At 42.8% G+C, this 23,827-nt stretch overlaps 1 protein-coding gene across 10 annotated transcripts in view; it reads left to right on the top strand.

The window, feature by feature from the left end:
* Window positions 1-23,827, top strand: part of LOC126106687 (zinc finger protein 501-like) — a 229,658-nt gene that overhangs the window by 20,828 nt on the left and 185,003 nt on the right. The window lies entirely within an intron of this gene.

Here is a 23,827-nt window from a genome sequence, read left to right as displayed (position 1 = left end):
ATGGAAAACCCAGGATGGAATAAAAAGAATCTATGAAAATGGTAGATGGCTACTCACATACTGAAGATGTTGAATCACAGGCAGACACAACAAAGAGACTGCTAAACAAGAAAAGTAAACTTTCAGCCAAAGGGCATCCTTCAGTAGTGCACAACACATGCGCACACACATTCTCACAACTCATACACACGATGCTGCAGCATTGTGGTTTTAAAGTTCAAGGATTGTTTGATGGAATGACTGTGCCAGACATCAGATTTGTTCAACTACAGATCCTGCCATAGTGATGCCATTCTGGAAATCTAACAGTATCTCCGGTCTCTTCTCAAATTCTTAGACCCATCACATAGTCTTTCCCCTGAGTCAGTCTCTCTCCTCACCTCTACCACTCCTACCTTCTATATGCTTCCTAAAATTCATAGACACAACCACCCAGGACACCCTATTGTCAACAGTTATTGTGCTCCCAGTGAGAAAATCGCCATTGTCAAAGACCAACACCTTCAGCCTATTAGCTCAACCTATCCTCCTATATCAAAAATATTAACCATTTCCTCCACCAACTGTCTACAGTTCACGTTCCTTTACTACTTAGTGCCCTACTCATTATTGCTGATGCCACCTCTCTTTTCAATAACATTGCTAATTCCTCTGGCCTTGCCACTATTGAACACTACATTTCCCAATGCTGACAGATTCCAAACCTACAGCCTCCTTCCTGGTCACCTTCACAATTTGAAATTAACCTCCCAATGTTGTACAGAAAAAATATCTCTATCTCTCCAGTTAGGCCAGTATTACACTATCAGACTTCTTTGTCAAATATCTTTGTCAAAGAAATTTGATGGTGTAATAGGGAACTTTGTCGAATGTCGTCAGATATTTGATCAAATCTAGGGCCTCGCTGTAGATTACCATGTGGAGCGCTAGCATCGCTGCAGCGTTCTGTCATCTGTAGCATTTTTAAAACACTGCCGGTAACTACAATTGGTGTGTACCGACAACTACAAAATTAATAGATATGTGTGAAGCTGATGAGATGCTTTACAATGTGAGGCACCTTGAATACAAAAATAGATTAAGAAAATCAGAAACCTAACATAACCTAACTTGACCTAACCATATCTCTCCTGTAGCAAGGAAACGGAGTGTTACAGTGAGCCTGTCTTCTGCAGGTATAGCAGTTCTTAAGTGAGTATTGTGCTTTGTGATAAGAGGATACACTTCACTGAGCACATACAGAAATGTATGCTCGTCCATTCTTAAGTAATTGATGTACGACTTCATGTCCTCCACTATAAGCTCACATAACAAGTTTCGTTTAATGCTTTTATCATGTCATCGTAAAACCCACGGCTTCACCCAGGTACATTTACTTTTGTTCCCCCACTTCTCTTCCGCAAACGCTGCGGTTAATAATAAGTTGTTGTTGTCAGCCATCTTGAACTTTGACTAAAATATGATGACAGTGTAATACCCCTTCTTAGCACCATGTCAAAGATCTTTGTCAAATATATTTGACGAATATTTGATCACATCTTGTCCAGTGGTGTCCCATTGTTTGTTCTGCCTGTGCTTATGAGAGTTTTAGTCTGCCATTGTTTTTTAGACGTTGACAAAGAAATTTGATAGTGTAATACCAGCCTTACCCACCACCTCCATAATTCCAACTGCCTGGCCACAGAGGGGCATTCACCTTGTGACTCAGTACCACCTAAGACTGGAGTAACTGAATCACACTCTCTGCCAGGGTTTCAACTACCTCCTGTTATGCCCTGAAATGAGGAATGTGATATCCACTATCTTTCCCACCCCTCTCACAGTGGTGTTCCACCTCCCAGCAAACCTAGCCAATATCTCGCCCATCCTGACTCTACCCCAGCTCCCAGCCCCTTACCTCATGACTCATAGCCTTGTAATAGATGTGGATACAAGACCTGTCCCTTGCATTCTCCCACCACCACCTACACCAGTCCAGTCATAAGCATCACCTATCCTGTCAAGGGAAGGGCGACCAGTGAATCAGTAACGTTATCTACAAGCTAAGTTGCAGTGCTGTGTTCTTTATGGGCATGACAGCCAACAAGCTGTCTGTCCACATGAATGGCCACCAACAAACTGTAGGTAAGTTACAGCTGGAACACCCAGTAGCTTAGCAAGCTGCCCAACACAACATTCTTTACTTCAGTGACTGCTTCACAGCCTGTGCCATGTGGATCTTTCCTACAAACACAAACTTTTCTGAACTGTCCAGTATATCATAAGTTACCATGATCCCCCTGGCTTCAACCTCTGTTAATCACTGTCCTTCACCAACTTTTCCCATTCCTCATTCTCACTCCAGCATCACACAGTCTTCTGTTCCACCACACACCAACAGTCTTTTTACTTCTCGCCTTTTCCTCCCACCACCCCTCCCCCCCCTCCCCCCCCTCCCCCCTGTCCCCCTTTGCCATCTGTATAATCTCCTGAATGCACTCACTGCTCTGTCCTGTCGCCACCTTGTCACTGTATGCTCCCACTTTACTGTCCCCCACCCGAACCTGCTATCTCTTCCCCTCCCCACCCCAGGCACCTCATTATCCCCATCAGCCAGACTGCTTCTCCCATCATGTGCAGTTGCTCGCAGTCTACCTTGGTGGCCTGATTTGGTGCTCACATGTGTGTGAGCTGCATTTGCATGGTTTTGTGTGTGTGTGTGTGTGTGTGTGTGTGTGTGTGTGTGTGTGTGTGTGTGTGTTTTGGAAGAAGGCCTTCTGGCCCAATGCTTACATGATAAGTGGTCTTTTTGTTGTGCTAATCTGTGACTCAGTGTCTCTGCAATCTATCCTTCTCGTAATATTGACATGTGATTATGTGCACTATATATATCACTTGACTAATATGAAATAACATGCTCTCATAAAATTCAGTAAATATCATCTCTCACAAAGTTACTAAATTAAATCAAAAGAAACTTCAGAAGGATTTTTCATGTTTTTTATGGCTTCTTGATGTTGTCTTTAGTCCGAAGGCTGGTTTTATTTAGCTGGCCACATTATTCTATCCTTTGCAAGACTCTTTATCTCTGAATAACTACTGCAGCCTACATCCATTTGGACTGATTACTGTGTGCATGCCATGGTCTCCCTCTACTGTTTTTATCCTCCACACTTCCTTCCATTACCAAACTGGTGATTCCTTGACACCTGAGGCTATGTTCTATCAACCAGTTCCTTTTTTTAAGTGAAGTTGTGCCATAAATTTTATTTGTTCCCCATTTCAACCCAGTACCTTCTTACTTGCTATTCACTCTACCCATCTAATGCTCAGCATTCTTCTGTGGCACCACATTTCAAAAACTTTTTTAATTTTCAGATCCTATCATCCATATTTTGCTTCCTTACAAGACTACGCTATAGACACGTACCTTCAGAAAAAACAAGGCATGTTCAATGAGAACATGGACATAAATGATAAAAATAAAAAAAATCTTCTCACTACAAATCTGACTACATATTCTACTAGCTGAAACATTAAATCCAGGGTTGTGACAAATTTTGGAAATCAGGGAATATGTGGGAATTTCAAATGTGTCAGGGAAATTGGAAATATCAGGGAAATTTGAAGACAATACTGGAAAAATCTCATTTTTGTAGATGAAATGGTTTGTTTACTGAGATGTCGTGCATCATTGCTGGCTGGGCGCAGCTGAGTACATGTGCCACCTCCCTACTCTCTCAGTCCTACTGCTTCTCCACTTCCTACCACTCCCCCCCTCCGCCACTTGAGTCAGTGCTGCCCTGCCACCACTTCTCACCGTTAGCCATGCAGCTGCCGACGGGAGGCAGGAAACAGGGAGGTGTGAGGAGTGGTTTGTTTGGACCTGATTCTCAGAGATTGTTGACACAGCAGCCGGAGATGGTGGTCATGTCCGCATGACTTGTGTCTGAGTGTTTGTGTGAATGACTGTATGCTCTCGTTTTCTGACAAAGGCTCTGGCCGAAAATTTAGTTCTGAAGGTGTGATTGTCATTTTTATGTTCCTGTCTGTGGTTCAGCGATCATGTTTACAGCAAGTTGCTACCTATCCTCAATAGTTTTGATTCTCAGAGTATCTGCGCAAGTCATCTGTTGCATGGATTGATCACCACGGTCTCATTTCATCAGCACGGTGTCTGTGACTCATGAATAGCTGGCCACATGAGTGGATTTCTGCTACGGTCCAAAACCACAGGCCATTTCTGTGGGTATCTCTAATGGATTGAGCATGCCAATCTGAAGCCCGTTATTTCCCACTAATTTGCAGGCCCTGCCCATCGGATCTAGTCTCAACAATCTGCAATCTGTCCACAGCCCGGGTCTGTGTGTGGTGTATTGCGGTGGATTTTCATGGTTTATGCATGGAACCAGGACTTTGGTGCTCCATTTTTGGCTGCCCAGAGACCACGGGCAGTGGGTTTCAGGAATTGCGACTGTCTCACCACAAGTAAATTGCACAGAGCGTCATTTTATAGACATTTTATTTATTGTAGCACATTTTACACCTTGAAAGTAGTTTATATATTAGAAAGTGTGGACTGTAAAAAGAAGAAAATTGTGGCAGTCACTGATGATTTGTATGCTATGTACTCATATATTTCTCAAAAGAAAACTCACACAATACCTGTAAAATAATAGATATAATGCAGTGGGTAATAACTGACAAGAAGAAACTTAGTAGAACCAACATTTTATTAGCTGTCACCTATGGTGTTGGTTTACACAACTCTTCCCTTTCTTATACACTTCTTTCAAGAGTCCTACTTTTTTTGACGTTATTTTGAAATCAGTGAAGGCATTCTAAATCTGTCTAGTGACTTCAAGGAAATGCTTATGTTTGTCACCAAATGGGTTTTTGTTTTATTGAAATAAAATAACAACAGTGGTCTTAATGAAAACACATCTACCATTTGGCTTGCTTCGTCCATCTAAAAAATACACAGCTCTTATATATTTTTTAGATCTCAACATTTGTCAGGGAAAAATGTTAGAACTTGTCTGGAAATCAGGGAAATATCAGGGAATTTCACTTGGTGAAAGTTGTAGCAACCCTGAAATCTTCTAATTTGAAGCTCTGTTTTCATATTAAGAATTGCTACAACTGAAAAAATGACATTATAACTGTCTAAAATTTCAGCTTCTAGTTACTTGGAAAACTAATTTCTTAAAGCAATGCAACAAATAATTTTAAAGGTGTATTATTGTTGTGGTCTTCAGTCCAGAGATTGGTTTGATGCAGCTCTCCATGCTACTCTATCCTGTGCAAGCTTCTTCTCCAGGTACCTACTGCAACCTACAACCTACAAAGCTGCCCTCCGATACTAAATTGGTGATCCATTGTTACCTCAGAACATGTCCTACCAACCGATCCCTTCTTCGAGTCAAGTTGTGCCACAGATTCTCATCTCCCCTATTCTATTCAGTACCTACTCATTAGCTACATGATCTACCCATCTAATCTTCAGCATTCTTCTGTAGCACCACATTTTGAAAGCTGCTATTCTCTTCTTGTCTAAACTGTTTATCGTCCATGATTCACTTCCATACATGGCTACAGTCCATACAAATACTTTCAGAAAGGACTTCCTGATGCCCGGTAAATATATACTTGATGTTAACAAATTTCTCTTCTTCAGAAATGCTTTCCTTGTCATAGCAAGTCTACATTTTATATCCTCCCTACTTCGACCTTCATCAGTTATTTGGCTCCCCAAATAACAAAACTCATCTACTACTTTAAAGTGTTTCATTTCCTAACCTAATTCCCTCAGCATCACCTGATTTAATTCAACTACATTTCACTATTCTTGTTTTGCTTTTGTTGATGTTCATCTTATATCCTCCTTTCAAGACACTGTCCATTCCGTTCAACTGCTCTTCCAAGTCCTTTGCTGTCTCTGACAGAATTACAATGTCATCGGCGAACCTCAAAGTTTTTATTTCTTCTCCATGGATTTTAATTCTTAGCCCAAATTTTTCTTTTGTTTCCTTTACTGCTTGCTCAATATATAGACTGAATAACATCAGAGTTAGGATATAACACTGTCTCACAACCACTGCTTCCCTTTCATGCCCCTCGACTCTTATAACTGCCATCTGGTTCCTATACAAATTGTAAATAGCCTTTCGCTCCCTGTATTTGACCCCTGCTACCTTAAGAATTTGAAAGAGAGTATTCCAGTCAACATTGTCAAAAGCTTTCTCTTAGTCTACAAATGTTAGAAATGTAGGTTTGCATTTCCTCAATTTATCTTCTAAGATAAGTCATAAGGTCAGTATTGAGTCATGTGTTCCGACATTTATATGGAATCCAAACTGATCTTCCCCGAGGTTGGCTTCTACCAGTTTGTCCATTCATCTGTAAAGAATTTGCATTAGTATTTTGCAGCCCTGACTTATTAAACTGATAGTTGGGTAAAAATCAAACAATGGAAAATCCAGGATGGAAGGTAACAATACCAGAGAAGGAAAGTTACTACTCACCATATAGTGGAGATGCTGAGTCGCGATAGGCACAATAAAAAGATTCACACAATTAAAGCTTTCGGCCATTAACGCCTTTGTCAGCAGTACACACGCGCGCGCGCGCACACACACACACACACACACACACACACACACACACACACACACACACACCTACAGTCTCAGAGAGCTGAGACCCCACTTTGTTCATAGTGGAGTCTCAGCTCTCTGAGACTGCAGATGTGTGGACAAGTTTCGTTTATGTGAGTGTGTGTGCATGCGTGTGTGTATGTGTGTCTACTGCTGACAAAGGCCTTAATGGCTGAAAGCTTTAATTGTGTGAATCTTTTTATTGTGCCTATCGTGATTCAGTATCTCCGCTATGTGGTGAGTAGCAACTTTCCTTCTCTGGTATTGATAGTTCGGTGATTTTCACACACCTGTCAACACTTGCTTTCTTTGGGATTGGAATTATTAAATTCTTGAAGGCTGAGAGTATTTCGCCTGTCTCGTGCATCTTGCTCACCAGATGGCAGTGTCTTATCACGGCTGGCTCTTCCAAGGCTATCAGTAGTTCTAATGGAATATTGTCTACTCCCGGGCCCTTGTTTCGGCTTAGGTCTATCAGTGCTCTGTCAAACTCTTCACGCAGTATCAAATCTCCCATTTCATCTTCATCTACATCCTCTTTCATCTCCATAATATTACCTTCAAGTACATCACCAGGGTGTATATGACCCAGGACAACCGGGAGATCCGGGAAAAACCCAGGAATTTTTTCATCCGGGAAAAAACCCGGGAACTTTTTAGAATTCCGGGAATTTTTCATTGTTTTAGTTTTCAGCTAAATTTTTGTGATTTTGACTGATAACCAATACTCTAACAGAGAATGTTACTGTATCCCGCTATTGCGGGAAAATACTGCAGCAACAAGAGAAAAAAAAACGAAAATAAAGCTTAAGTTGCAAAGAAAATGCGCCGTATAGAACATCAAAACACAGTGCTCATACAAGCGTCTGCCAACAGCAAAGTGTGTCAAAGGCTTTAGGAAGACTATGCAATGCTTCCTAACAACAAATTGCCTCCGATGACCGTGATGTGACAACTGTTTAAATTAGATTCGTTGGAGCAGTGGCGGGCGAGCTCTTGCGCATGCGTAGTTGAGTCGTGTTTGAATAGTACCTTCTTTCGCTTCTGGTTACAGAAGTATGGCTGGGCGCCACTACTTAATATTGCCACGGTTCGGAAATATAGTAAATCTGGCGCTGATGCCCAGAACAGTCTGAGTTGTGGTGGGGAGATGAATCGTCTCCACCTGACTTGTGTTTACGTCCAGTGATTTTGTTGTTTCCCCTTAGTTTATTGCTTTCACGTTAAACGATGACAAACGGATTTTTGCGGCCGGGAGTTATCAAATGAATTAAAATACTTTCGCATAATTACGGAAGTCTGAAATATGTTATAAGTTTTAGATTTTACTTCCACCTTCCTGACAGTCAAGCATTAATCACCTTGAAGCACAATGAAGTTATTTTTGTCGGTTTGCTAAAGAGATTTGGCTTTCATTAATCTTTTCTGTTTTATTTGAGATGAAGTGTTTAATTTCACACTATTGGCTAGTTTCAACTGTTCGCTGCATTTCAAGTGCACGTATGGAATTATGCCATAATAAAGAACCAACCATGAGATAATACAGTACTGGTACTCCAAGAAAATTTACATACAAATCTGGACATATGAATGTGCATTTTAAGCCGAATTATGCATTTTAGCATGGTTCACGAAATTCCGATGCTTTTGAAGTATCCTCTGCTGTCTTGTTTCTTTTATGACATAATGTAAATCTTTTAATGTTTTACCCGTACGAACATATGGGCTTCCTGCGTCATCGTAGTTGCGAAAGCGCGGTGACGCCTATTATCTGGCGCTCTCTTCCAACTGGAAACGAACCTATTTCTAACAGGTCGCAGGAAAATATTGCGAATGGTAGTTTGAGAAGCGTTCGTTGAGGACGACCATTTACAAGAATTTCGAGGCCAGAAGATCAAACATTTACATCGTTATTAAAAATTTTGCTGGCATATTTATGTGATGCATCTTAAAGCGTAACAAGCGCAAAAAAGATCAACATTATATGTGGAAGCTTAGTTCTCTTCCAGCTTACTAATCTTAAGAGACCAATATTATATGTGAATGCTACGTATATTAATTTAGACCATTAACTTTTCTTATTTGTGTGCTCGCGCCTTAAGAGTGATCTTGCTGTTTTTTACTACATCACGTGTGTGTGCTGCCATCAGCTGGCGAGATCACGTGACAATGAGCTATGACTCGATTTCAATGCTTCGGAAAGTTACATGCGGTGTTTGGTGGAATTCAAATTTATACCTTCGTAATACGGAAATATGCAGCATACATGTTGCTGCACATCAAAGGTCTTTCAAAACTTCGGTATATAAAAACATAAACATTCAAAGAATTGATGAGTTTTACAGTGCCAAGAAAGAGTATACTGTCACTTAACACGGAAAAAGTGTATATTCACCCGGGTGAAAGTGTATTTTTAACCGGGAAATCCGGGAAAAATCCGGGAATTTTTTTTCCTTGTCCACGTATACACCCTTGCATAGACCCTCTACAGACTCCTTCCACGTTTCTGCCTTCCCTTCTGTTCTTAGAAATGGTTTTCCATCTGAGCTCTTGATATTCATACAAGCAGTTCTCTTTTCTCGAAAAGTCTTTTTAATTTTCCTGTAGGCAGCATCTATCTTATCCCTAGTCATATATGCCTCTCCTTACATTTGTCCTCTAGCCATCCCTGCTTAGCCATTTTGCACTTCCTGTCGATCTCATTTTTGATACGATGGTGTTCCTTTTTGCCTGCTTCATTTACTGCATTATTATATTTCCTCCTTTCATCAATTAAATTCAATATATCTTCTGATACCCAAGGATTTCCACTAGCCCTCATCTTTTTTTACCTACTTGATCCTCTGGTGCCTTCACTATTTCATCTCTCAAAGCTACCCATTCTTCTTCTACTGTATTTCTTTACCCCATTCCTGTCAATCGTTCCCTAATGCTCTCCCTGAAACTTTCTACAAACTCTGGTTCAGTCAGTTTATCCAGGTCCCATCTCCTTGAATTCCCACCTTTTTGCAGTTTATTCAGTTTTAATCTACGTTTCATAACCAATAGATTGTGGTCAGAGTCCACATCTGCCCCTGGAAATGTCTTACAATTTAAAACCTGGTTCCTAAATCTCTGTCTTACCATTATATAATCTATCCCGAATAGTGTAAATTCGCGTAGTCATTTGTCTTCTATTTTTGGTTTGAACAGCCAGTGTCGGTTGGTCACAGCCAGTGTGCTCCCTGCCGCCTTTGGATAAGCAGCTGCCAGGAGCAAGTCGTATACTCCTAGCTCACTTATTTGTTACATAGTTTCGTATAGGAGGTGTAATTTCGAGTTTTAGTTACTGTAATCATAAATTCAGGCGGATTGTAGTGCAGTCGTTAGGCATTTGTACAGGTTAGTTCATACATTCTTTGCGTGTTTCCCTTGCGTTATCTAGGCACGGACTCGTGTTTCAGTAACTGTTGTTCAACATCGATTAGAATGGACAGGGACTGTGATTGCTGTGTTCGGATGAGGGCTGAGTTGGCATCCCTTTGCTCACAGCTGCAGGCGGCGCTGACTTCGGTCGCGCAGCTTGAGGCTGTTGCCAATGAGCACCACTGTGGGGAGCCGGACTTGGGTATCACGGGGATGTCAACCTCGTCCCTTCTGTCCCCAGATCGGTCTGCCACTGTGGTTGCCCCGGTTGCTGCCCGCAGTGGGGCTGAGCCCTCGCCTGTGGTTGATTAGGAGGTTGTTCCAAGGCATGGCAGGCAGCGAAAGATGTCCCCGGGGGCTGATCAGAAAGCCTCCCCGGTGCGTCTGACAAACAGGTTTCAGGTACTGTCTCTGGCTGAGCCAGATGCAGCTGCCTGCCCTGTTTCAGAGGATGATTCTCAGCCTTCAACGTCCGGGCAATCGCAGAGGGTGGGCTTATTGGTAGTTGGGAGCTCCAATGTTAGCCACGTAATGGGGACCCTTAGGGATATGGCGGCTAAGGAGGGGAAGAAATCCAGTGTGCACTCCGTGTGCATTCCGGTTGGAGTCATTCCTGATGTGAAAAGGGTCCTTCCGGATGCCATGAAGAGCATAGGGTGCAGCCAGCTGCTGGTGGTGGCACATGTCGGCATTAATGACACGTGTCGCTTTGGATCTGAGGAAATTCTCTCTGGATTCCAGCGGCTATCTGATTTGGTGAAGGCTGCCGGTCTTGCTTATGAGATGAAGGCAGAGCTCACCATCTGCAGCATCGTTGACAGAACCTGTAATGGTACTTTGACTTCCGCAAAGTTATAATTTACGATCGCGCACGCCGAAGAGCGCTGCGCCAGCGACCGATTTTATAAATAATTTTGTTCTTTTTTTTACTTTTGCGTAGTTGTTTGTTTTTAAGAACTAATGGAGGACTCTCTCTCTCTTGTCTTGAGACGAAAGACGTGTATTTTCCCGCTGTGTTGAATGTGCTTTTGGTGAAAATTAAAATTACATGTCAAAGTGATGTTGTTTCAATAATTAATGAGAAGAAGATAAATAAAAAGGTAACACCACATGATCCCCCATGGTACACAAAACAGGTCTGAACGCTGTTGCAGAGGCAATGGAAAAAGCATGCGAAGTTCAGAAGAACGCGAAATCCTGAAGATTGGCTAAAATTTACAGACGCGAGAAATTTGGTGTGGACTTCAATGCGAGATGCCTTTAATAGGTTCCACAATGAAACATTGTCTCGAAATTTGGTAAAAAATCTGAAGAAATTGTGGTCGTATGTAACGCACACCAGCGGCAAGACGCAGTCAATACCTTCGCTGCGCAGTGCGAATGGTACTGTTACCGACGACTGTGCCCCTAAAGTGGAGTTATTGAACGCAGTTTTCCGAGATTCCTTCACCAGGGAAGATGAATGGAATATTCTAGAATTTGAAACACGAACAGCTGCTAGCATGAGTTTCTTAGAAGTAGATACGTTAAGGGTTGCGAAGCAACTCAAATCGCTTGATACAGGCAAACCTTCAGGTCCAGATTGTATACTCTACATCTACATCTACATCCATACTCCGCAAGCCACCTGACGGTGTGTGGCGGAGGGTACCTTGAGTACCTCTATCGGTTCTCCCTTCTATTTCAGTCTCGTATTGTTCGTGGAAAGAAGGATAGTCGGTATGCCTCTGTGTGGGCTCTAATCTCTCTGATTTTATCCTCATGGTCACTTCGCGAGATATACGTAGGAGGGAGCAATATACTGCTTGACTCTTCGGTGAAGGTATGTTCTCGAAACTTTGACAAAAGCCCGTACCGAGCTACTGAGTGTCTCTCCTGCAGTCTTCCACTGGAGTTTATCTATCATCTCCGTAACGCTTTCGCGATTACTAAATGATCCTGTAACGAAGCGCACTGCTCTCCGTTGGATCTTCTCTATATCTTCTATCAACCCTATCTGGTACGGATCCCACACTGCTGAGCAATATTCAAGCAGTGGACGAACAAGCGTACTGTAACCTACTTCCTTTGTTTTCGGATTGCATTTCCTTAGGATTCTTCCAATGAATCTCAGTCTGGCATCTGCTTTACCGACGATCAACATTATATGATCATTCCATTTTAAATCACTCCTAATGCGTACTCCCAGATAATTTATGGTATTAACTGCTTCCAGTTGCTGACCTGCTATTTTGTAGCTAAATGATAAACAATCTATCTTTCTGTGTATTCGCAGCACATTACACTTGTCTACATTGAGATTCAATTGCCATTCCCTGCACCATGCGTCAATTCGCTGCAGATCCTCCTGCATTTCAGTACAATTTTCCATTGTTACAACCTCTCGATACACCACAGCATCATCTGCAAAAAGCCTCAGTGAACTTCCGATGTCGTCCACCAGGTCATTTATGTATATTGTGAATAGCAATGGTCCTATGACACTCCCCTGTGGCACACCTGAAATCACTCTTACTTCGGAAGACTTCTCTCCATTGAGAGTGACATGCTGCGTCCTGTTATCTAGGAACTCCTCAATCCAATCACACAATTGGTCTGATAGTCCATATGTTCTTACTTTGTTCATTAAACGACTGTGGGGAACTGTATTGAACGCCTTGCGGAAGTCAAGAAACACAGCATCTACCTGTGAACCCATGTCTATGGCCCTCTGAGTCTCGTGGACGAATAGTGCGAGCTGGGTTTCACATGACCGTCTTTTTCGAAACCCATGCTGATTCCTACAGAGTAGATTTCTAGTCTCCAGAAAAGTCATTATACTCGAACACAATACATGTTCCAAAATTCTACAACTGATCGACATTAGAGATATAGGTCTATAGTTCTGCACATCTGTTCGACGTCCCTTCTTGAAAACGGGGATGACGTGTGTCCTTTTCCAATCCTTTGGAACACTACGCTCTTCTAGAGACCTACGGTACACCGCTGCAAGAAGGGGGGCAAGTTCCTTCGCGTACTCTGTGTAAAATCGAACTGGTATCCCATCAGGTCCAGCGGCTTTTCCTCTTTTGAGCGATTTTAATTGTTTCTCTATCCCTCCGTCGTCTATTTCGACATCTACCATTTTGTCATCTGTGCTACAATCTAGAGAAGGAACTACAGTGCAGTCTTCCTCTGTGAAACAGCTTTGGAAAAAGACATTTAGTATTTCGGCCTTTAGTCTGGTACCATTTTGGTCACAGAGTGTCTGGACATTTTGTTTTGATCCACCTACCGCTTTGACATAAGACCAAAATTTCTTAGGATTTTCTGCCAAGTCAGTACATAGAACTTTACTTTCGAATTCATTGAACACCACTTGCATAACCCTTCTCACACTACATTTCGCTTCGCGTAATTTTTGTTTGTGTGCAAGGCTTTGGCTATGTTTATGTTTGCTGTGAAGTTTCCTTTGCTTCCGCAACAGTTTTCTAACTCGGTTTTTGTACCACGGTGGCTCTTTTCCATCTCTTACAATCTTGCTTGGCACATACTCATCTAACGCATAATGTACGATGGTTTTGAACTTTGTCCACTGATCCTCAACACTATCCTGTACTTGAGACAAAACTTTTGTGTTGAGCCAACAGGTACTCTGAAATCTGCTTTTTGTCATTTTTTTCTAAACAGAAAAATCTTCCTACCCTTTTTAATATCTCTATTTACGGCTGAAATCATCGATGCCGTAACTGCTTTATGATCGCTGATTCCCTGTTCTGCGTTGTGAAGATAATTTTTGGTCAAAAATGTGTTATCCCGGACGCGTATACAGGTCGCTTTAGGTATACGTGCCTCCGGGTACGATAGGCAATAATGTCTCTATCAACAAAACTTTCAAGTCCAGGAACACTAGGTACACCTGTACCTCCACGTACAACGGCTACAGTGAGCCAACCATTACCGTGTGAAAATGTATCATTAATGTCAATACGGACTTGGAAAAATTCAGCGCCGGCGACCATATACTATATAAGCGAGCGAGAGCCGCGCAGAGGCTCAGTCGTGCTGCTGCACAGGCAACTGCATTGGACGCTGCCACGATGCCTTACAGGAGACTTCGGCGTCGTTCAAGACAGACAGTTTATAAAACCATCAAGAACATAGAGTTCGCGACAACAGCCGGTGATAAGAAGAACCGCATACCAGTCAAGAGTGTTGCTGCCACTGCACTTGTCGACAGACCTTGTGTTTTCTGTGGGTGTAGACTTAATTTTAGTATTGACATTAATGATACATTTTCACACGGTAATGGTTGGCTCACTGTAGCCATTGTACGTGGAGGTACAGGTGTACCTACTGTTCCTGGACTTGAAAGTTTTTGATTAGGTTCCTTTCAGATTACACTGATACAATAGCTCCCTACGTAGCAATCATATACAACCTGCAGATTGGAAAATTGCGCAGGTCGCATCAGTGTTTAAGAAGGGTAGTAGGAGTAATCCATGGAACTACAGACCTATATCATTGACAGCAGTTTGCAGTAGGGTTTTGGAGCATATACTGTATTCAAAAATTATGAATCACCTCGAAGGGAACAATCTATTGATACGTAATCAGCATGGTTTCAGAAAACATCGTTCTTGAGCAACGCAGCTAGCTGTTTATTCGCACGAAGTAATGGCCACTATCGACAGGGGATCTCTAGTTGATTCCGTATTTCTAGATTCCCGGAAAGCTTTTGACACCGTTCCTCACAAGCGACTTCTAATCAAGCTGCAGGCCTATGGGGTATCATCTCAGTTGTGCGACTGGATTCGTGATTTCCTGTCAGGAAGGTTGCAGTTCGTAGTAATAGACGGCAAATCATTGAATAAAACTGAAGTGATATCAGGTGTTCCCCAGGGAAGCGTCCTGGGACCTCTGCTGTTCCTGTTCTATGTAAATGACCTGGGTGACAATCTGAGCAGTTCTCTTAGGTTGTTCGCAGATGATGCTGTAATTTAGCATCTAGTAAGGTCATCCGAAGACCAGTATCAGTTGCAAAGCGATTTAGAAAAGATTGCTGTATGGTGTGGCAGGTGGCAGTTGATGCTAAATAATGAAACGTGTGAGGTGATCCACATGAGTTCCAAAAGAAATCCGTTGGAATTCGATTACTCGATAAATAGTACAGTTCTCAAAGCTGTCAAATCAACTAAGTACCTGGGTGTAAAAATTGCGAACAACTTCAGTTGGAAAGACCACATAGATAATATTGTGGGGAAGGCGAGTCAAAGGTTGCATTTCATTGGCAGGACACTTAGAAGATGCAACAAGTCCACTACACTCGTTCGTTCTCTGTTAGAATATTGCTGTGTGGTGTGGGATCCTTACCAGGTGGGATTGACGGAGGACATCGAAAGGGTGCAAAAAAGGGCAGTTCGTTTTGTATTATCACGTAATAGGGGAGAGAGTGTGGCAGATATGATACGCAAGTTGGGATGGAAGTCATTAAAGCAAAGACGTTTTTCGTCACGGCGAGATCTGTTTACGAAATTTCAGTCACCAACTTTCTCTTCCGAATGCGAAAATATTTTGTTGAGCCCAACCTACATAGGTAGGAATGATCATCAAAATAAAATAAGAGAAATTAGAGCTCGAACAGAAAGGTTTAGGTGTTCGTTTTTCCCGTGTGCTTTTCGGGAGTGGAATGGTAGGGAGATAGTATGATTGTGGTTCGATGAACCCTGTGCCAAGCACTTAAATGTGAATTGCAGAGTAATCATGTAGATGTAGATGTATCTGAAACCTTCCACTGTCTCCAGGCCTTTTCCATGTACACAACCTTCTTTCATATTCTTAAACCAAGTGTTAGCTATGATTAAGTTATGTTCTGTGCAAAATTCTACCAGGAGGCTCCCTCTTTCATTCCTTATCCCCAATCCATATTCACCTACTACTTTTTCTTCTCTTCCTTTTCCTGCTATTGAATTCCAGTCACCCACAATTATTTAATTTTTATTTCCCATCACTATCTGAATAATTTCTTTTATCTCATCATACATTTCTTCAATCTCTTTCTCATCTGCGGAGCTAGTTGGCATATATACTTGTACTATTGTGATAGGTGTGGGCTTTGTGTCTATCTTGGCCACAATAATGCATTCACTATACTGGTCATAGTAGCTTACCTGTGCGCTATTTTTTTATTCATTATTAAACTTACTGCTGAATTACCCCTATTTGATTGTGTATTTATAACCCTTTATTCACCTGACCAGAAGTCTTGTTCCTCCTGCCACCGAACTTCACTAATTCCCATCATATCTAACTTTAATCTATCCATTTCCCTTTTTAAATTTTCTAACCTACTTATCTGATAAAGGGGCCTAACGTTCCATGCTCCGATCCGCAGAATGCCAGTTTTGTTTCTCCTGATAACAACATCCTCCTGAGTGGACTCCGCCAGGAGATCCGAATGGGGACTATTTTACCTCCGGAATATTTTAACCAACAGGATGCCATCAACATTTAACCATACAGTAAAGCTCCATGCCCCCAGGAACAATTTCAGCTGTAGTTTCCCCTTGCTTTCAGCCATTTACAGTACCAGCACAGCATGGTCGTTTTGTTTAATGATACAAGCCCAATTCAATTGTCCGGACTGTTGCCCCTGCAACTACTGAAAAGGCTGCTGCCCCTCTTCAGAAACCACACGTTTGTCTGGCCTCTCAACAGATACCCTTCCGTTATGGTTGCACCTACGGTACGGCTGTCTGTATTGCTGAGGCACGCAAAGCCTCCCCACCAACGGCAAAGTCCATGGTTCATAAGAGGGAACGGGGTGTAAAGGTATACGTTAACAAAAATCTCTAGAAACTATACAAATATCTTAAGCTAGTCCTTTTTAGTAGCTATTATTCAATTAGTAAGGTCCTGCAAGAGGCAGTTGTTTAGAGAGTGGAAGCAGAGATGGTTCAGCCTTGCCAATTTTCCTCAGAACTAGTTGGTGATACCTTGTCACCTGTAGACGCAGTGAAAGAAGATTCAGAATTGATTATTTATTTCTATAACTTAGAGTTAGTGTCTTGACTCACTGTTGACATTGACTTTCGATGCCTGTCACGGATTTGCATTGTAAGAGCCTGCAGCCCGCTAAAGACAGTTGATGCCCCCCCCATTCGTGGCCAGCTTCTGCTGGCGGTTTGCCACTCTTGGTGGCTCAGGCACTGGCCGTACTGCAATGCTGCAACAGTGAGTGATGACATGTGTTGGGTTTACATATGCTGATTTCAGAGGTTCTCTGTCCATTCTCGCTCACAGCCATTCTACATTATCTGTCGAACTGCAATGATTGTAGCCGTGTAGACAACGATCATGACATGCCATTAAGGTAGGTCCAGATCAGTCTGTTGGAGTCTGGTGTCGTGACCCGAATTATAGGGAAGACTCATTTGTATCAGCAGCAGTTTGTGGTGTTGAACTCTGCAACTGGTCATTATGGTGAAGTAGCCATCACTCTTAGTAGAGGCTGTTGTTGATCAGTATTGTGCAGGCAGTCTACAACAGACTTATGCCAGACATTACTTTGCTGTAATCAGGGAATTGAGTGCAAATGTAATAGTGACTAATGTTTATCTGACATTACTTGTCATGACAATATTATTCTTAGTGCTATGAAGGTATCAAACAAGTTTGTTGTAGTATAGGACTAGTTTGTAAAAGCTCTTGGTTGCATTGTTGCATTAACAACAGCATTTCCTCCATCATGTAACTAAGGTGACATGATCCTGTCCAGCTGCTCTGTCCCATTATGTTTCTGCAGAGGTCCGCTGTCTGCTTCACCAGAAGTGTCAATGCTGTGTTTCACCTGATTCAGTCTTGGTGGTGTAATATTATTGTTTGTGCGTGCCTCATGTTGACATTACTGTATTGTAAATGAGGTAGCGTCACTGTGGCATTTCAGCAATTTTAACCGCTTGCTGCCTTGTTCAAGGTTGGTATGCTACATATTCCAATCCACTTAAAAAATTCATCCTGAATTTTAGGAAAAACAACAACAACAAAAAAACATGAATATAAAAATCTTACTCTGCTTACAGAATTCTTTACCACCTTAACCTGTGTTACAATTTCTGTTTTTCTTTCTGCTACAATCCATTCCAGAAGATCTTGTGTGTGGTTTTTAACCCTGTTTCTGTTATTTTATGCATTAGGGAAGGTATGACTGTTATTAGTGCGATCATACTAGTGGCTGTTATACTAATGGTAATCATGTTCTGGTTTCACTCATGGTGATATTCCTGAACATTTATTGACATTTGATCGATAGCGATTTTCCCATTATATGCACAAGTTAATTTATCTATGCCTTGTAGTGCCAAAGCATCTAGTGTATGATTTAGAAAAGAATTATTCTGAGTAGGTAAAAATGCTGAAAGGATTTTCTGGCCAGTATGATATTGGTTGTACTCTTGTAATTACTGTAGTACTCGTGATGTTTGCCGGGAATTGAAAGTCTACTCTTGCTATATCACATTCTGTTCAATTGATTAAATAGCCCTAAACTGCAATTACACTTTTGTCATTTCTTTAAAAGTTTTTTTAAACCAATTACGTATTACTGTTTGTGGCTTGTACACAGAATAAACCCAATGATTTCAGACTCGCTGAAAATGTGTTTGTGGCTTTATGACTACCTTCTTACATTCTGGCACATTCATATTCCTCAAAAATAATTGTACCCCACATGACACATGATCCATTTGAACTACTTGTGGAGGACAAATAGTAATAATTTCATTTATATGCTTACCAAGATCTTCTGCTGATAGAACTATGTGCAATTCCAGTCATTTAGATACAAGTAATACTTTATTAACTGAGAATTTAATCCATCTTTCAATAAGACTCCATCCAATTAGAAATGCGTGACTCGTTAACATTCAAATTGTGACTTAAAGCTAGTTACTGGGAATTGTACATTAATGTATATATGTGATTTATCAGAATAATTTTTTAACTATGAAAACATGATAGTAAAAGGCTACATTGCTATTATTTATGGAAGTAACATGCTGCAGACATGAGGGAAATTCCTTTCCTGCCTCCAGTGATCCTTGGAAAAATGTTTTGGTCTTAACGGCGTAGTGTTTAATTGTTAATCTGTAGCATGGTTGGTAGCTTCTTGAATTTTTCCTACTCTGCTTTGTCAGTTAAACTGTTTGCTAATACTACTTTGTTATGTAATTTTTCAGGTGATTCTGTATTATACATAAATCCTTATTCAAGGTTATCTTTGTGCTATTAGCATATTGCTGCAATTCAGTTGTTATTTTATGCATCATTTTAGTTATATTTAACAATCCTTGCTCCATACCCATAATCTAAGTCATATTCCAGTCAAATATTGTTTCTCTGTGTCCTGCTACTTCTTGCATTTGACTTGTTTTACTATCAAACTTGAAATATCATCATTTGCTGTGCCAGACATGGTTTATAATAGTTTACCACCAGCATTCAGCTATCCTCTCTTCCTCTGTACTAGAGAATATGGGATTGTACCTCCTACTTTCTGCAACTACTCTCTCAGCTTATTATAGGAAAACTTAAGTTTATAATGTTCACTCCCTACATCCCATATTGTACTGCCTTCTTTTGCTTCCTTTAGCACTTTTAAGATGCAACCTTCTCACTTGGTTCCGTACCTCCAAAGTATCGAAGGTCAGTCTCAATGACCACCTGTGATTCGTGAGGAGTATCTCCAGCTGCTGCATGAACAAAACCCTTTTCCACAAAGGATGCTTCATAATTCCTTCTGCTCCAAAGATGAGCAAGATCATAACAGTTGCTAAACCCCATTTAAATGTAATACTCTTTGTTGTGGTTGGCAGGAGAGCCAACACCGTGTTACTAGAGGAGGCCAAAAGGCACGCGTTTTAGCTCACACAGGCTGGCGTGAGGTCTGGAACAGGACAAGGAAATTAGAATTTAGAAAAAATGGACGTAGCTGGTGGAATACTTAACTTTAATCCATTAATGATGAACGTCGCTCTTGACGGTACATGATTCACAATAACAATAGTAACTGAATATGGCGCCTTGATAGGTCATAGCAAATGACGTAGCTGAAGGCTATGCTAAACAATCGTCTCGGCAAATGAGAGCGTATTTTGTCAGTGAACCATCGCTAGCAAAGTCAGTTGTACAACTGGGGCGAGTGCTAGGAAGTGTCTCTAGACCTGCCGTGTGGCGGTGCTCGGTCTGCAATCACTGATAGTGGCGACACGCGGGTCCGACGTATACTAACGGACCGCGGCCGATTTAAAGGCTACCACCTAGCAAGTGTGGTGTGTGGCAGTGACACCACATTCCTCCCCCGCAAATCGGCATACGGTTGTGGCATAAGGCTTCCGCCCGCCGTGGGGAGGACCCCATGTTGACGTATGTGACAAGGTGGGGAGCCTAACAACAGGCGAGGCTGTGCCACCTGCACCCTGCCATTCGGACCGTGGGGAGCTAGGAAATGCCTGAAAACCTGCTCCAGAGTGCACGCCAACATGCGGTGTATGCGCCCGCAGAGAAACGGGAGGGGCTGAAGGGTCGACCTCCATCGGGCCGGGGCACCCTGCAGGCAAATACGACATATGGTCCGGAGCAGGCAAGAGTTCCATGTCGAAGGACAACTGGTCATGGGAAGTGATTGGCAGCGTGTGACCCAGGGAGGCGCCCGGCGGTTGCAGCGACGCGTCCACAGTGGGCGTCGCCGATGGGAGAACAGGCGGCGGGGGCGGTGGTGGCGGCGTGTCACCATGGGGCAAAATTGAAGGCAGTGTCGATAATACCTGGGGCTGAGGCAAGCCAGTAGATGAGTCCCCAGGGCGTTGACCGAACTGCACCGTCGCTGAAAGCAGACAGGGAGCGGCAGATCCCGTGCGACGACAGAGGTGCAGCTGGTTGAGATGCTGGCGCACCTCACCAGAGGCCCCCAAAACCAGATACATAGCGCGTCCGAGGCAGCGAAGAATGTGCCCTTCGAGCCAACACCGTGAACCTCGGTAGTGGCGGTAGTAGACAACGTCGCCTGGGGCAAAAGCAGGTGTCTGCCGCTGTACAGGAACCTGATGCGGCGAATGTAGCAAAGACATCAAGGTTCGATAAGGGCGACCTTGGAGCAACTCAGCCGGCGAGCGACCATTCCGGGGCTGAGAGCGATACGAGGACAAAAAGAGCAATAACGCGTCCTCCCGAGAATGTGACTCTTTTAACTTCAACATCTGTGACTTGAAAGTCCTGACCAATCGTTCAGCGGCACCGTTTGACTGTGGCGAAAACGTCGTGGACATCAGATGTTGAATACCATTGGCCTTGCAGAATGACTGAAATTCTGCGGACATGAATTGTGGGCCATTGTCGGAAACAATAGGCTGTGGAAGACCTTCAATGCAAAAGATAGCATATAACACTTCAATGGTGGCAGATGACATCGTGAAAGACATCCGGACAACAAAAGGAAAATTACTGAATGAATCTACCACAACCAACTATTGAGCATTCCAGAACGGACCAGCAAAATCGATGTGTAAGCGTTGCCAAGGGGAAGTGGCTTTCGGCCATGCAAAGAATTTCCACGGTGGTGCTGATTGTTGTTGGCCACACACCATGCAAGAAGAGCACATATTCGTAATCGCGGCATCGATTCCGAACCAAGTACAGTGCTGACGAGCAAGTTGCTTCATTCTCACTATACCCCAATGTCCTTGGTGGAGAAGCTGTAAGACAGAGGACTGTAACGAACGTGGGACCACGACCCTGGACTGGTCATTATCAGAACGCAACAGCAAAACACCACATCGAACAAAAAGTCTCTCCTTGTGAGCAAAAAATCGGCGAACCAACGGATCCCCGATCCGTGACTTTGACAAGGGCCATTGCGTAGCAACAAAATGCAGAACGGTAGCAAGGACAGGGTTGGCAGCTGTGGCAGTAGCTACACGACGAAAATCAATCAGAAACGATTCGACCACGTCATCAGTTTCCGAATCAATGAACATGCAAGCAAGTTCAGAGGAATCAAATGCCCTATCCTCAGCAACAGGCAAGCGGGGCAACGCATCGGCGTTTCTGTGCTTAGCAGTGGACCGATACAAGATATCGTAGTGGTACTGCGAGAGGAAAATAGACCAGCGAATGAATTTCTGCACTGTATGTGGAGGTACAGGCTTGTTCGGATGAAAAAGCGATGTCAAAGGTTTGTGGTCTGTGATGATGGTAAAGTGATGACCATACAAGAAATCATGAAACTTTGTAACACCAAATACGAGAGCCAATGCTTCTTTCTCGATCTGTGAATAATTTCTTTGTGCAGACGAGAGCAATTTGGACGCAAAGGCAATAGGGCGATCGTGTGATCCATATTTGTGCGCAAGCACAGCACCGATCCCGAAATCCGATGCATCCACCATCAACAAAAGGGGCTTCTGGGGATCGAATGGCATAAGGCAAGTATTGGAAAGCAACGCCGATTTCAACTGGCGAAAGGCGCGTTCGCATTCCGTCGTCCAGATGAACGGAACACACTTACGGCGTAAGCGATGAAGCGCAGCTGAAATGGAAGAGGCATGTGGCACATATCTGTTATAGTAATTTATTTTTCCTAGCACACTCTGTAGCTGCTTCAAATTCTGCGGCGAAGGCAAGTCTTGTATGGCACGAAGGTGTGTGGGACTGGGATGTATGCCTTGGGCATTGAGTACATGTCCCAGGTAGGGTAAGTGACGAGCAAAAAACACACATTTGTCCTTCCACAAACGAAGACCATTTTGTCGCAAGACCTGAAATAATGTTCTGAGATTGGCCAAAAATTTGTTGCAGTAGGGACCGACGCACAAACAGTTCGTAGATATTGCTGAAACAATGCAGGGGCGGATGCACACCCGAATGGCAGTCGTTTGAATTGATACAACCCAAGATGCGTGTTAACCACCAAAACGCGCTGGGATTCTTCGTCCACCGGTATTTGCAAGTACGCATCTGCTAGGTCCAACTTCGAAAAATATTTACCCGGGCACAGTTTGTCAAAAAGATCTTCCGGGCAGCGTAAAGGAAAAGTTGCAATCGCTAATTGTGGATTCACTGTTGCCTTGAAGTCCACACAAAGTTTCAATTTTCCCGAAGGTTTTGGCAAAATTACTAAGGGTGATGCCCAGAGAGAAGCCTGCACACGTTCAATTACACCTTGTGATTCCAAATTGTGTAATGTTTTTGCGACCTTATCACGCAATGCGTGGGGAACATTGCGCGCTCTGAAAAATTTCGGTTGCACGTTTACTTTCAGTTCCAAATGTGCTTTATAGTTCCTAGCGCAACCGAGGCCCGGTGCAAAAATGTCTGCAAATTCTTCACATAGATGAGAAACACTGTCTGAAGGCACAGTCTGGTTCACTGATAGGACGTGATTTACTATAGACAAGTTAAAAAACTGAAATAAATCGAAACCAAACAAGTTCACTGCAGAAGAAGAATGAAGTATGTAAAATGACACAAGTTTCGTTTGTCCTTTGTATGTTGCAAGAAGGCTGCACTGTCCTAACACAGGGATCCCTTGACCTGAATAGCTAGTTAACTTAACATTTGCGGCACACAACGGAGGTGAGCCCAGCTGTCTGTACGTGTCTTGATTGATAAGTGAAACTGCAGCTCCGGTATCGAGCTGGAATGGTATCACTTTGCCGTTAATGTCCAAGTCTACAAAAAGTTTATTGTCCTGCTGATGACAAGAGCGACTGTCTCGTGCAACGTGAACTGACACTGAGGGCCTGGTTTTGAGC

This window comes from Schistocerca cancellata, chromosome 10 (genome assembly GCF_023864275.1).
Source record: "Schistocerca cancellata isolate TAMUIC-IGC-003103 chromosome 10, iqSchCanc2.1, whole genome shotgun sequence".
Lineage (NCBI taxonomy): Eukaryota > Metazoa > Arthropoda > Insecta > Orthoptera > Acrididae > Schistocerca > Schistocerca cancellata.
Note: the sequence above shows the minus strand (reverse complement) of the source record. Positions and strands in the feature narration are given on the sequence as shown.